The 15834-nt window shown below is 45.9% G+C and overlaps 1 protein-coding gene across 3 annotated transcripts in view; it reads right to left on the bottom strand.

Moving 5' to 3' along the window:
* LOC101156601 (gamma-aminobutyric acid receptor subunit pi) overlaps nucleotides 1–15834 on the bottom strand; it is a 130588-nt gene that overhangs the window by 66366 nt on the left and 48388 nt on the right. Inside the window, exon 1 of one of the 3 annotated variants that reach the window (XM_004076879.5) lies at nucleotides 1394–1528. The exons of 1 other annotated variant lie outside the window; for it this stretch is intronic. The gene's annotated coding sequence lies outside the window, so the exon portion shown is untranslated. Of the gene's footprint in view, nucleotides 1–959; nucleotides 1094–1393; nucleotides 1529–15834 lie in introns of those variants that run through there. One more of the 3 variants, XM_020709248.3, reaches the window with a different exon arrangement.

The raw sequence follows: 15834 nt of genomic DNA, 5'->3' as shown, positions 1-15834 counted from the left end.
GACAAGAAGACAAGAACCAGAAAGTGACGCCGATGCTGCCATGCATCTGTGCTTCAACTGAAGGCAAGCAGCTAAAACAGTTGTGTTCAATCCATTATGCAGGGAGCTGAACAGAGCAGGCCCATATCAATACACCAGTTTAAAAAGCTGCAAATTCTTTAAAATAAGTCTTTTGTTTTGTCCATTTGGGATGAAAAAAAACTCTCTTTCAGCCTTATCTACCTCCCCTTCTGTTTGTTTGTGTTCAACCAGCAATAAATAAACCTTCATGTGATCCGAGCGTCGACTACAACCAATTATAACTCCTGATCTGAGAATGTGAACTCACCGTAAGGCTTCATGGAGCATTAGCATCATTTTAATTACAGTACTTAATGCAATTGAATCCAAGATTTGCTGCAAGCAGTCAGTCGCCTGTTGACTTGACAGCTTAACTGTTTTTATGTGACACACATAGAGCTGCTAAATAAAAACAGACAAACTTGACCATCTTTAGGTGTGCAAGTCTAAAGAGAAAGAAAATAAAGAAAAAACTCTAGTAAAGAGAAAGGTGAGGAGTTTAGAGAGATCTCCAAGAAACACCTAACATAAGGAAGGAAGACGAATAGTGGAGCTCTGCTGATCTGTCTGTGACCCAGAAGGAAGTCTCTGCAGAACACTCTGAAGGATGCCTGACAACATGAAATCCACCCAAGGGAGAGGGGAGTGATGGAGAAGAGGAATAAGCCATGACAGAAAGCACAGACAGAGCCTTTTTGGAGACGGTGATGTCTAACGGAGGACTTAACGCCAACAGCTGTCTGATCCACGATGCTGGATTCTAACTGAACCCTCAACAGGTATCTGGTATAAACGCTTTATTTGTAGAATGTATACCCGTTACCAAAAGGCATGCATTTACATCTATTCTGCATCTAATACATAACGATGTCCAGACCAAAACATTATTAGTGACTTACTTGAAATTCTGCTTCAGCTAACTAATGCATGACACATTAAAAGCCAGATTGGCCTTACGGGTCGGATAAAGACCAACAATAGAGGATCTCATCCGCACACCGAGGGAGAACTGGCGCCAAAGCTCACGCAGGTGAACCCCCACAGAAACAGCAGAAGAACCCCTCCTCCGAGGTAACATCCAAAGGTAACATCCAAAATATTGACCTGATTGACATCATTCCGATCCCACTGAAAGGTTTCAAAGCGACACAAACACTTCAAAGTTCTGTGTGTGTGCCGTGCTCGTGGACGCTTTAAGCACGCACAGGCGGACTAAAGCGCGCACAAAAGGATTATTAGGAGAAATAACGCACCTCGTCCGAATGATAAGATTTTACCATTCATTTTGGTTGCTGAATTACGCGTACGTCATTGAAGTTTAATGGAAGTTTACCTGTTCCCGCCGATCGCCGCGAGCATGTCGACTGTCCGCGCGTCCGGGAATCGGGGATCTACCAAAAGTCCCTCGGAGAGAACGAGTCTGGTGTAGAGTCGCTTTCCATTCAGACTTTCTTCTCTCTCACCTGCCAACCCGCGCGTGCTGCTCTGTTCGCGGACTCCCACGAACCGGTCCGGACGAGACGCGCCGCTGCGCAATGACGCACTCCAAAAAGGCGCAGCAGATAGAAGTCCTCAATCACAGCGGCTCGACTTGGAGTGGACCGCAGGAAACACGATCCAGTCAGCTGTGCCTTCTCTGTAGATTACAATACAAAACACTGAAAAAATCTCCTGACTCAACAAATGACTACACTTTTTCGCGCATCTGTGATTTTTTTTCTTAATGCCACACCCTCAAATAAAAACAGACGGAGCGATTTTGGAACCATCTTAAAATCTTTCTGAGGCATCCCCCTCTTTTCCAAAGAGAGGTCACCACAGGATAATGGAATACCCTGACACACAGAGCATGCTCGACTGTATGTAATCTGTCCATTTCTATTTTGGTACTTTGAGAAATCAAGTGACAATAATCGTGTCAGTGCACGTTTAACGCTTCACAGCAGCTCTTAAAGCTATTACCCTTTCCATTCATCCTTACACAAAGACAAAGCAGGGGTTTCTCTGAAAAAATAGACTACACTTATGGGTGGTAATTCGTGGGCGCTTTTGACAGGTGTCTGACGCAGCAAGCTTATCATTCATTCCAGCCCCTGGTGAAGCAAAACTTTAGAATGGCCTGAGGGAGGTCAGAGGCAGTCAGTCATTCAGTGAACAGCTGATCTATCTGAGGGGCTGCAACAGTCATGCTCTCTCTCTGTCTGGCCATGACAATGGTGTTGGTTATTCCCTTGTTTACCAAAACCCTTTCAGTTTACAAAGAGAGGGAACACAAATTCCCTAAATTAAAACATAGCTTCTATCAAAGGGGGCTACGTTTACCACAGCCTTCATTCTGGAAAAGGAACAGCTCAGCTCAATCTATTTTAGTGGGGTGTGTAAGGGAGTGGGGGGATAAATTATAAGGCTGGTTTTAAATGTAAAGATTTGTAAGATGAAAAATATGGAAGCGTTTCTGTAGCAAAATTCAAAATAAAAGTCAATACCAGAAATGCTTTTTCATTTTCTAAATGAAGCTGCATCAAATGACTCAAAATGAAAAAGCAATCCTCCAAACCGCTTTTGCTTTTTCTTCTTCAACATCGCTCATTCTGTCACTTAATTAAAATGATAAAGAAAATGCTATTTGACTTTTTTTTTCAAACGGATCTTTAGTAAATGTGTAGCAAAAATAATTTAGAAATGTCTAATTTGACAATTAAAATGGATTAACAGAAATGCTGGATTGATTATGTTCGCAGGGTGGATGTAAAAACGAAAATGCAATTCCTTCTTTGCATCATCGCTTTAATTGAGTGACAGAATGACTGATGTTGAAGAGGAAAATGAAAAAGCATGTTGAAGTATTGATTTTTCTTTTTCTTTTTGAGTCATTTGATGCAGCTTCATTTCTAAAATTCAAAAGCATTTCTGTCAATCCATTTTAATTGTCAAATTAGACATTTCTAAATGAATTTTGCTACACATTTACCAGAGAATTTTTTGACAATGAAATATCAAATTCTATTTTCTCTATCATTTTAATTAAGTCACAGAATGAGCGATGTTGAAGAGGGGGAAAAAAAGCAGTTTGCAGGATTGATTTTTCTTTTTCATTTTGAGTCAACAAATGCAGCTTCATTTAGAAAATGAAAAAGCATTTCTGGTTTTCACTTTTATTTTTAATGATGCTACACAAATGCTTCCATAGAAAATGCTCAGGGGTGGAAAATGTTCAAGATTTTTGCTGATAGGAGTTGACATTTCAGCAAATTTGACTTGAGGTCATCCCTTTGTATCGCCAAAGGAAAGCAATAAATAAATAAATAAGCACAGATTTGTCCCTCAGACCCTTCAGGCCTCGCTGAGAATGTAAAATATTAAAGTTCAAAACAGCCCAGTTAGAACAAAAACAGATGCTTCTGAAGGAGGAAAAACTTTTATTTAATAAACATCCCCATACAATAGCCAGGGTGTTGGACATATATTTGAAATGTTGCTCTTTGCACATACTATCAGTGTTTCACCTCTGGTTTTCCAACATTTAATGAATAATTCCCAGCTTTCATCAGAAACCTTTCCCCTCTAATTCCATAATGCATATGTGTAACAGGGAACAGGTGAAAATTTAAAGGGTTTGAGGCTCATATTCTCCGTCCAGCGACAAGCTTGCATGAATCTGCTGTCGGGATCTTGTTGCGGACACAAACGCAGGATACAGGACTCCAGAAACAAAAGTCTTTAATTCAGCACTGAACTGAATGAAAACCAAGGCTAGATTTCTCATGAGACTCGAGAGGCGACACAAAACGATCTCGCAATGAGTGGAGGAAACACACGGACTAAATAGGTGGACAGGTGGGAGAGGAAAATAACTGTAAGGAAACAAACGACAAGGAGCCAGAAACAGAAGGCAACAACAAAACTGAAACAGAATAAAGAAAATGAAATCTGTCGCTTTGAGATTTCTTCCATGCGTGTTCTTAAGTCGGGAGAATGACCAGAAAATGCGAACGGAATAAAAGTAAGAGTTTTTATTGTCCCTAACAAAGAGCTCTAAACAAAATAAAACAGATCAATCTGGGTGCCCAAATCCAATGCCTGCAAAACGTAAGAAATTACATTCGAATTTACATGCAGCTTGTCTGGGGACCACGCCTCTTCCAAAGCATGGCCCTTTTAAAATGTGGTCCGAGTCCCTTCTCCTGAAAAACATCATGGCGGCCGAATCTCCGCCACTGGTCGCTAGAGATTGGCTGACAGAGGAGCCTGCCCACTTCCTTCAGCCCATACTTGGAATAACAGCATCCGATTCCCGCTCCAAACGTCCGGAGAGTTACTTCACAGACGGACATTGTCCGGCCACCGAATGAATCCCCAGGTGGCAGGAACTCCCCAGCAGGTAGTAGATCCTGAAGCTTTGTTCTCCACATGTGAGTTGGCTCCTTCAGAGGTTCCCACACATTGAATCAGTCAGAGAAGATTCATTTATGATCTTTGACACCATCACAGCCCAGGTCTCCAAATGGCATTAGAAAATCAAAGTGTCCCTGCAGGGGGGTGAGCTTGGAGCTGCAGTCAAAACCTTCTCACATATGCAACTTAATGTGGCAAGTAGGACACGCCCACTAATTGTGAGGCAGCAGAACACACTTGTGTTAATTTGGTGGCGGTGCTTTAAAAGCTCTCCTCCTCTTCGTTCAGACATGAATTTGTGCTGTGCCATACATCCAAGGCATCGGGAAGTAGAGCGGGGGTTGACAGGCAGGTAAGCCGGGCTTTGAGTTCTCTGAACCGAATAGGGAGTGGGAGCTGACAAGTAAACTTGTTCACAGCTCCATGCACACAAGAAACCGGCCAGACTTTGGCGCATCTGCAACGTAGCGGCAATGATCTGCAAGCGTGACGTGACTCTGTTTACCTAGATCTGCCCTCCTCTCAGTGACCGGTATGTTTAACTGGCTTCCACCTGCACATACAAGTAAGGCTCCTGCAAACTATTTTTCTTTTTTTTCAGGAACGTGTTTTAGGCTGCACGCCCTCCTCACCCCGCAAATAGGGGTTTAAGCTGCTGCTTTGCTTTTATTGTTTTTATTGTGATTTCTGTCCGGGTCCCACCCCCGCCACGACGGAACCGGTTAGAGTGAACGCCCAGCTCACGGAGACGTCGTTGCTGTGGCATCTCACCTGACTGTGGACGACTCCCACCAGCTGATCGGCGGTGGTTGGGCGGCTTACCAGCGCCCCGGAACACTAATCATCTTTTTAACCTTTACTTTTAATTGTGTGTCTTTTATTGATATCGTCAATTTTATTCTTGTTTCAGGAGGTAGGAGGCCGAGGTGGTGGACTGCTGTGTCTGGTGGTGGGTCCCAGTGTGCTGTGTGGTTTCCCTCACGTGTGCAGTGATTCACAAATGGGTGTTTGCATTGTTTTTATGCTGTTTTTAGCCACCTCGGTAAGCTCCTCCTCCAGAACATTTTTAACTGACTTTTACCAAGGATTGTTTTATTAAAAGGTTTCTTAACATTGTTTTTAACTGAATTCTAATAAATTATATTTTAAAACAAAACCACAGCCTCTGCCTTGGTTTAGAGCAGGACCTGCACCTGCCTTACTTCAAAATCTTTTCCTGGGGCTCAGCAGCCCCAGGTGGCGTTGTCAACCAGTTTTCTCGTGCTGCCACATTCTGGCGTTGTCGGCAGGATCTTTTAAACATTATAGGCAGAGGCTGGTGTGTTTTTAAAAGCGATTTTTATGTTGGAAACCTTGATGTTTGTGTGTCATTGTTCTTAAGGCAAAGCAGCAGCATTTTTTTTCCCCCAGTCCTCGGAGTTTAGGATTTTTACATTATTTTTTTTTCCTGCTGAACAGAATGGAGGAAGAACTCAGAGAATTGAAGAGTTTAGTCTCCCAGCTAAAAGCTGACAATGAGAGACTCCGTCAGGAACAGGTTCACACACAGTCGGAACCCATAGCGGGTCCGAGCACTGATGTGCACGCAGATCTCCCTCCTACAGCTTCTGGATCAGTAACCGAGAGACTAATTTTTGTTCCCAGGGATCGCAGATGCCCCATGTTTAGTGGGATGTCCAACCTTTCTCTGGATGACTGGTTGGAAGAGGTACAAGCCTGTAGTAGGGCCAGACATTTGTCTGTGTCTGAACAGGCCTTTTTTATGTTTGATCACCTGGAAGGGGAAGCGCGTGCAGAGATAAAGTTTCGGCCCACTGCAGACAGATGTGATCCGGAGAAAATTATTTCTGTGCTGCAAGAACTCTATGGTTGCTCACAGTCCTATGTTTCATTGCAGGAGGCCTTTTTCTCTAGAAAACAGCAGGATGGGGAGAGCTTACTGGAGTTCTCCTTGGCACTGATGAGTTTGATGGAGAAGGTGAAACAGCAGTCACCATGCAGGATGACAAACGCAGAATCGCTGTTAAGGGACCAGTTCACTGAACATGTGCTGGACAGCTCGTTGCGGCGTGAGTTAAAGAAATGGGTTCGGGGTCATGCGAATGCTACATTGCTAGAGGTTCGGAGAGAGGCCATGAGATGGGAATGGGAAGGCTTACAGGGTGGCACTAAGGGCCGCAGTAATTCTCCACCTTCGATAGTGGGTATGCAGTATGGGGTGCAGGGTGGCTCCCAGCAAAAGGCTCATACTCCTCCCACATCTGAAATGGCCGAACTAAAAGAGCTAATTAAATGTCAGCAGGAGCAGTTGAACGAGCTCACAAAAAATGTTAATGTTTTGCAGAAGTCATGCCAGCAGGGTCGTGTACAGCGCAACCGGCAAATAGTATGCCGGCGGTGTGAGCAACCTGGTCATTTTGCACGAGAGTGCGATGGAGTAAGAGTTCCCCATCAACCCTCCTCCCAGCCGTGTAAGGTTAAGCCTTCAGCGTCGGAAAACTAGCGCCCACCAAACCGCAGAGCCACAGTTTGGTTGGGGCAGTGATGGGCTCACAGCAGATGTCGGGTGACGTGGGTGATGCTGGCCGGCTGATATCAGAGTGCCCCTACCTAAATGTAGATATGGGGGGTGTCCAGGTCAGGTGCTTGTTGGATACTGGTTCAATGGTGACTACAATCACTGAAAGTTTTTATCAAAAACATTTTGAGCCTTTAAGCAGAGAACGCCTCCAGCACTGCAACTGGTTGCAGCTCAAAGCAGCAAATGGGTTGTCCATCCCTTATGCTGGGTATTTGGAGTTGGACATTCAGTTTTGTGGCAAACTGATGCCAAATTGTGGTGTGTTGGTTGTTAAAGATCCACCCAGTACTACCATCTCTCAGGCACCTGGAGTTTTAGGAATGAATGTTCTCCGAAAGTGCTGTCACGAGCTGTTTGGTGGGCGCGGGATCGCCATGTTCGAGTCATCTCTCCTTTCGGGGGTTCCAGAATCTGTGATGCAGGTATTGCAGCAGTGTCATCGTGTCATCACACAGGAGGCGGGTACGCCAACAGGGCGGGTAAAAGTCAGGGGGGCGAAGGTCTGCCGCATTCCAGGTGGGACCATGAAATTAGTGGGTGCTACCTGCTCCGAGCAGTACTCTGGTTGCACTGTGCTCTTTGATCCCTCAGACTGTAAGCTGCCAGCTGGACTCCTGGCGTCTCCCTCTCTGGTGGAGGTGGTTCGAGGTACTGCGTACATCCCCATTGTTAATGTTGGTTCTGCAGATGTTTCGCTGTATCCTCGCACCCTTTTAGGAACCCTGGACAGAGTTCATGTTGTTAGCCTGCCCGCTGGAGTCACAGAGGTGGCTGTCGTGGGGTCGCAGGTTGCGTCAACGGTACCAGCCCAGATAGAGGGCCTGGATCTGTCTATGTTGCCGGCTGAGGACCAAGGTGAGGTAAGGTCCCTTTTAAGCAGATATAGCTCTGTCTTTTCTGCTCACGATGGGGACTTGGGATGTACTAACCTCATCTCTCACGACATCCCACTCCTCGATGACACACCCGTCCGGCAGAGGTACAGACGAATCCCACCCTCGGAATACGAGGTTGTGAAGGAGCACATCAATCAGCTACTTAAAACTCAGATCATTAGGGAGAGTAGCAGCCCATATGCCTCCCCACTGGTGCTGGTAAGAAAAAAAGATAGCAGCCTTCGGATGTGTGTCGACTTCCGTCCCTTAAATGCGAAGACCCGGAAAGATGCGTTTCCTTTGCCCCGGATCGAGGAGACTTTGGACTCTCTGGCTGGTGCGCGTTGGTTTTCCACCATGGATCTGGCCAGTGGTTACAACCAAGTGCCAGTAACTGAAGCTGACCGCCCAAAGACTGCCTTTTGCACCCCATTCGGCCTATTCGAGTGGAACCGGATGCCGTTTGGGCTTTGTAATGCTCCCAGCACATTCCAACGTCTAATGCAGAGACTTTTTGGTGACCAACAGGGCCAGACTTTGCTACTATATCTTGACGATATAGTGGTTTTCTCGTCTACCATTCCCCAGCATTTAGAACGATTGGAGGTGGTGCTGGGACGGCTGCAGCTGGAGGGTCTCAAGGTAAAATTGTCCAAGTGTTCTTTCCTCCACCGGGAGGTGAATTATTTGGGACATGTCATCTCAGACCAGGGTGTTTCCACCGACCCAGCGAAGTTGGAGGCCGTGTCTGGATGGCCACGTCCAACCACTGGTTCGGAGCTGCGTTCGTTTTTAGGGTTTGCCAGCTATTACAGGAGGTTTGTGGAGGGTTTTGCCAAGTTGGCAGCCCCCCTTCACAGGTTGGCAGCTGAGTGGGGTGCGAAGAAGTCCAGCAGGCGAAGTCCCCAGACTAGCACTGGCATGTGGACGGAAGAATGCCAACAGGCTTTTGACATGTTAAAGGTAAAGCTGACCACCGCTCCAATACTGGCATATGCAGATTTTTCTCTGCCCTTCATACTGGAGGTGGATGCCAGTTATGCAGGCCTTGGGGCTGTGCTCTCCCAGGAGCAGGATGGGAAAGTGCGACCCATACCATATGCTAGCAGGGGTCTGAGGCCCACGGAGCGAAACATGTCAAATTATAGCTCCATGAAACTCGAGTTTTTGGCCTTGAAATGGGCCATGACCGAGAAGTTCCGGGACTACCTGTTGGGCCAGAGGTGTGTTGTCTATACAGACAACAACCCTCTTAGTCATTTGTTTACAGCTAAGCTGGGTGCCACCGAACAGCGTTGGGCAGCTCAGCTGGCCGCCTTCGACTTTGACATAAAGTACCGGCCCGGTCGGAGCAACAGCAATGCAGACGCGCTGTCACGTCAACACTCCCTGAACTGTGTGGATGTTGATTCTGTGGTTCCAGGTACATCTGTCCCACCAGCGCTACAGCAAGCATTGGGGCCGCTGTCAGTCGAGGCTGCTCAGGCTCCGATTGCTGCTTTTGTCGAACGAACGCCTGTGGAGCTGGGTAAGTTCCAGCAAACGGACCACACGATTAAAGTCGTTTGGGATTTTTGGAGGCGCCAGAGACGTCCGGATGCGGCAGAGCGGAAACAGATGTCCCCTGCTGTGCTGACTTTGTTTAAACAGTGGAGTCGGCTTACTGAAGTCTATGGTGTTTTATACCGCCAGGTGTTGCGCCCAGATGGGGCCGAACCAGTGATGCAGTTGGTTCTGCCAAGCTCTCTGAAGAATGAGGTTTTAACCCAGGTTCATCAGGAGCACAGCCACCAGGGGATCGAGAGGACCTTGTCGCTTTTAAGATCGCACTGTTATTGGCCAGGGATGGCGTCGGAGGTCACTCAGTGGTGCCAGGCATGTGAAAGGTGTCAATTGGGAAAAGATGCCCCCCAGCCGGCTCTTAGTCTAATGGGACACTTGATGGCATCACATCCTAATGAAATTTTGGCCATTGATTATACCCTCCTGGAACCAGCAAGGAACGGTGTTGAAAATGTGTTGGTTATCACTGACGTTTTCAGCAAATATACCATAGCAATTCCCACTCGGGACCAGTGTGCCTCCACGGTGGCCCGCGTGTTGGTGCAGGAGTGGTTTACAAAGTTTGGTGTCCCAGCCCGTATCCACTCTGACCAGGGTCGCAGTTTTGAGAGTTCTCTCATTGCGCAGCTCTGCCATCTCTACGGGATACAAAAGTCCCGCACAACCCCGTATCATCCGGCAGGGAATGGCCAGGTTGAACGATTTAACAGGACTCTGCACAACTTGCTGCGTACTCTGCCTGTTTCCAGGAAAAGGGATTGGCATGCATGTTTGCCACAGGTATTATATTACTATAATACCACACCACATCAGTCAACAGGGGAGTCTCCCTTTTTCCTCATGTTCGGGCGGGAACCAAGGCTCCCTGTCGATTTCCTTCTGGGAAGGGTAAATGATCATGGTGGGGGTGGTGTTCATGAGTGGGTTCAAGAACACCAGGCCCGGTTGCAGGTGCCTTATCAGGGAGCACAGGAGCGCCTGAAAGCTTCTGCATCCCGAAGGAAGCATAACCATGACCAAAATGCAAAGGACTCTCCACTGACTGAAGGGCAACAAGTACTGGTCAGAGACTTTAGTGCCAGGGGCCGCCACAAAATTCAGGATTTGTGGAGTTCTGTGGTGCACAAGGTCATTAGAGCGCCACGTGAGAGTGGGTCCGTGTACACCATTGCTCCAGTTAGCAACCTGGCTCGAACGAGACAAGTCCACCGCTCATTATTGAAGGCATGGTTAGGCGAGCCTTTGGTGGAGAATGCTGGCCTTGGCGAGCCTTTAACATCAGCTTGCTCTAGCTTAGAGGAGGAACATGAGAGTGACTTTGACCTGGCGATTCAGAGAGCATCTCATCCATCAGCCACTATAGAACAACCAGTTGTCCCACCAGTGGTGGTCTCTGAGACTTCCCGGCCAGCGGCAATTCTGTTACCCGACACAATTGGGGCCACAGCCGTCCCACAGAGTGACGCTTGCGAGCAGGCGGTACCACCCGTAATATCACCGACCCGGCCTGCTTTACTGGAACATGGAGTTCGCAGGTCAAACCGGGCAACTGCTGGTCAGCATCAAAATCCTCATCACCTTCCAAGATCAGTAGCAGAGACTGTTAGAGGAAGTCAGCCATTTTCCAATACAGTTACTGCTTGGTTTAGACCTTGGGATGGAACTTGACATCGGGACGATGACAAAAGAAAGAGGGGTAGATTGTGGCAAGTAGGACACGCCCACTAATTGTGAGGCAGCAGAACACACTTGTGTTAATTTGGTGGCGGTGCTTTAAAAGCTCTCCTCCTCTTCGTTCAGACATGAATTTGTGCTGTGCCATACATCCAAGGCATCGGGAAGTAGAGCGGGGGTTGACAGGCAGGTAAGCCGGGCTTTGAGTTCTCTGAACCGAATAGGGAGTGGGAGCTGACAAGTAAACTTGTTCACAGCTCCATGCTCACAAGAAACCGGCCAGACTTTGGCGCATCTGCAACGTAGCGGCAATGATCTGCAAGCGTGACGTGACTCTGTTTACCTAGATCTGCCCTCCTCTCAGTGACCGGTATGTTTAACTGGCTTCCACCTGCACATACAAGTAAGGCTCCTGCAAACTATTTTTCTTTTTTTTCAGGAACGTGTTTTAGGCTGCACGCCCTCCTCACCCCGCAAATAGGGGTTTAAGCTGCTGCTTTGCTTTTATTGTTTTTATTGTGATTTCTGTCCGGGTCCCACCCCCGCCACGACGGAACCGGTTGGAGTGAACGCCCAGCTCACGGAGACGTCGTTGCTGTGGCATCTCACCTGACTGTGGACGACTCCCACCAGCTGATCAGCGGTGGTTGGGCGGCTTACCAGCGCCCCGGAACACTAATCATCTTTTTAACCTTTACTTTTAATTGTGTGTCTTTTATTGATATCGTCAATTTTATTCTTGTTTCAGGAGGTAGGAGGCCGAGGTGGTGGACTGCTGTGTCTGGTGGTGGGTCCCAGTGTGCTGTGTGGTTTCCCTCACGTGTGCAGTGATTCACAAATGGGTGTTTGCATTGTTTTTATGCTGTTTTTAGCCACCTCGGTAAGCTCCTCCTCCTCCAGAACATTTTTAACTGACTTTTACCAAGGATTGTTTTATTAAAAGGTTTCTTAACATTGTTTTTAACTGAATTCTAATAAATTATATTTTAAAACAAAACCACAGCCTCTGCCTTGGTTTAGAGCAGGACCTGCACCTGCCTTACTTTAAAATCTTTTCCTGGGGCTCAGCAGCCCCAGGTGGCGTTGTCAACCAGTTTTCTCGTGCTGCCACATTAAGGAAGCTTCTTCAAAGTTCAAAGAACGTTAAAGCACACACTTCAGCACATGACTAATCTTCAATGTAATAAAAAGTAAGACTGAAAACCCTAATCAAATGACCAAAAATATAAATTCCTTCAATAATTACAAATCCCACCCCAAATACCCCACATCTGCCCCTCGTGTCCCTGCCTTCTCTTCCTGTCACATTTGAGTCCCAACAGTCCTCCACCTGAGCCTTCATTCATCTGAGGCCACTGCTGCTGCTTTCAGCAAAACCATTTACCTTGGACCTAAATGACCACGGGCTTGTTTAATGCATAATTTCCAGTTGCAGAGTCCCATCATTTAAAGCTTTGAAAGGCTCTCCTTTGGTCTTGAGCTTTAAAATGGTCAGGAGTTTGCCCTGTTGTTCATGTTGAGGGACATACAAGTGATAAACACACAGTTGATAAAGTCTTTACGTTTTTCCAAGAGGTGAGATAAGTCTGCAGGAAGAACTCTGGTGCTTCTACCGTAGCAGCAGATCACTGATGCATCTTGCACAGCTTGTTCCTCAGTGACTGATACCCACAGTGGAGATCTAGGGCTACCGCAGGTCTTCCATTCCCATCAGACTGCACAACTTATCTGTATGACCAGGTCATCAGAAAATTTGCACAAAAATTTAAATTATTATTTGAAGTTTTTTTACGTTTATTTTAAATTTTTAGGTTTTTAAACTGTGGTTATTACAAGGCTGAGGATTTTATCTTTCACTTCAAAGTTAAGATGAGATGTAATTTTATTATTATCACTAGTTTTATTCTTTATAATGACTGAATTTCTCCCTGCATGTGAAGTAAAAGAAAAGTTAATTTCTATTCACTCGTTCACTACTCGTTCTTTGGGTCATGACCCATAGCTCATGACCATAGGTGAGTATTGGAACATAGACCAGTAAAATCACCAAAACGGGCCGATACAGCGACCGCATAATAGCCGACATTGCTCTATTCCGCCTGTCCATCTCCCACTCCAATCTTCCCTCACTCGTGAACAAGACCCCAAGGTATTTAAACTCCTCCACCTGAGGCAGGAGGACTCCAACCTCCCAGAGAACTACCTTTCTCCGGTCAAGAACCTTGGCCTCAGACTTAGTGGTGCTGACCCGCATCGCAGCCGCTTCACACTTGGTCGCAAACCGCCCCAATGCATGCTGGAGGTCCTGGTTTAATGAAGCCAACAGGACAATATCATCCCCAAACCAGACCCCCTCCGGTCCCTGGCTGCATCTAGAAATTCTGTCCATAAAAACTATGAACAGAACCGGTGATAAAGGGCCACCCTGCTGGAGTCCAACATGCACCGGGAACAGACTTACTGCCCTCTTTGCGAAACAAAATCCTGCTCTGGTCATACAGAGACCGGACAGCCCTCAGAAAGGCTTCCTGGACCCCGTACTCCCAGAGCACCCTCCAGGACGCCACAGGCGGCGTGGTTGAATGCCTTCTCCAAATTCAGAAAACACATAAGGACTGGATAAGCGAACTCCCGCGAACCCTCCAGCACCCTAAAGAGGGTGTAGAGCTGGCTGAGAAGTGGATTGAGATGGAAAACTCAGAGACTGTACTTTAAACACTTGTTATTGCACAAGCTTTAAAGAGTTAATTCAACATAATGAACACAAAAGTCTAGACCAAAGGAAGATTAAAACCTGCTCTTTGCACACATGGCAAACATTTTTAGCATTTAGGTAATGTCTTTGAAAAGTTATGACAAATAAACAATCAGGAAGAGGATGAAGACATTTTCATATCTGTTGACAGGAACTTCAATGTAAAAAAATGTTGTACATGTTGAATTGCTTTGGAATCTTTTATTGTTCTCCACATTTTATGTTAAAGAATTTTCTTGCTATTCTAAATGGATATGATCATGTTAGATGGGTGATCTGCCCTTTTTTGAGCAAAAACAGGTCAAAGCAGTAAGTTTGACTGGAGTCCTTCCCCTGATCTAAGAGGCTGAAGTAAGTCGCATTAGTCCAACGAAGACTGACACACACAATGAGTGGTTCATTTACACCAGGTAGCTTTACAGAGCGCTGGTCAAAACAGGTGAGTCTTCCAGAGACAATGAGAGACTGACAGGTTAAAGCTGATGAACGTAAAATCAAAACAGATGAAGAAGGCACAGGTTTGTGTGCGCGTGAGGAGAGGAGGAGAAAAAGTAGCCAGACTGTAATGTCTGATACTCAAAAAGGTTTGGATTCAAGTGCAAGAACATTCTAGAGTCTTCTTAGCCTCATGTTCACTCAAAGGTCAGCAAAGAACTAATTTAGAAATATAAATTCACTAAAAACGCACCAATCATGCCCTGTTTTCACCAAATGTTAAAGCTTTTAGAAAAGCCAAAATCTGATCATCGTTGGTAATTATCCGTCTCAGCAAGAGATCAACATCACTTGAGCTATCTCATCTTCATTACACATAAACCTTATCGTATCAAAGCACAGTTGTGAATTGGCTAGTAGCTCCTTAGCACCCCCATTAAACAGATGCCGCTGCCAGAAGGGAGCGTGGTATCTAGGGTAAAGTGTTAGTGGCGTTCTTGCTTTCTTTTCACAGAAGCAGATGTCAGAAGGATTCAGACTGCCTTGTCTTCCCTCCTGAGGCTTTCATACTTTTAAGATTCTGGTGTGCTTCTCTTCAGCAGTTTTTTTTTCTCGCTCAGACCTTCTCCTGCAGGCTCCACATGGACTAGATTAACCTCAAGGGCAAAGCAGAATAATGTATCTGTAGATTTATTGGCTAAATCCCACGTGCATGTTGCAATAGCATGTCACTTGCAAGGGAAGTCATTATTAATGCAGCAAAGAGAGTCACTTTGCAGCTATGTGGTCTCCTTATGCACACTTGCTTTTGTCAGACCTTTTATTTTCTCAAGTGAATTTGAGAATCTCTGTTTAATGATTGAACTGTGTTCATAAAATGAAGCACAGCAGGTTATTCAGCAGTTACATCTCCATGCCTGCGACATGATTCCCCCATCTTATTTTTACATTCTAGTTTCACCATTTGATCTTTGCTGCTCCTTCGTTTCCTAATGTACCTGCAAACCCAGGAATGCTGATGTATTACAGACAAGTATTTCTGTTTTTTGGCCCAACTTGGTAATATTCTGGTCTTTCCTAATGAAGTACAGAAACACTTACTTAAGCTTACCTAGGCTCAGGTGTGCACAGTTCTCATTACAGAGGGAGTATGTTCAGAAAGAAGCTCTTCTTTTACTTTCTGGTATACGTTTCAAGGGTGGTTCCACTAGTAATTCTACTCATTCTCGACTAAACCCATAATTTAGGAAATTCTGGTCCATTGAGAATGTGTTAAATGTAAAGGATATAGGTTTAACTCGTGATGATGTGTGAACAAGACTCCAAGATATTTGAAGTCACACATCTCCCCCTGTCAGCGGCAGAAATTTAAACCTGGCTCCTCCTCCTTGTGCTTGAAGTGCAAAACTGAGCTCGGTAACCTAACATATTGCTTCTGGTCGTGCTCAAAAGTTCAGCAGTTCTTGCGTGTTATTGTTCTGGAAATGAATAAAGTT

This window comes from Oryzias latipes, chromosome 15 (assembly GCF_053564925.1).
Source record: "Oryzias latipes strain Hd-rR chromosome 15, Olatipes_Hd-rR_3.1".
In the NCBI taxonomy this organism is placed as follows: Eukaryota; Metazoa; Chordata; class Actinopteri; order Beloniformes; family Adrianichthyidae; genus Oryzias; species Oryzias latipes.
The sequence above is the reverse complement of the archived record's forward strand: the minus strand, read 5'-3'. Positions and strand labels throughout refer to the sequence as shown.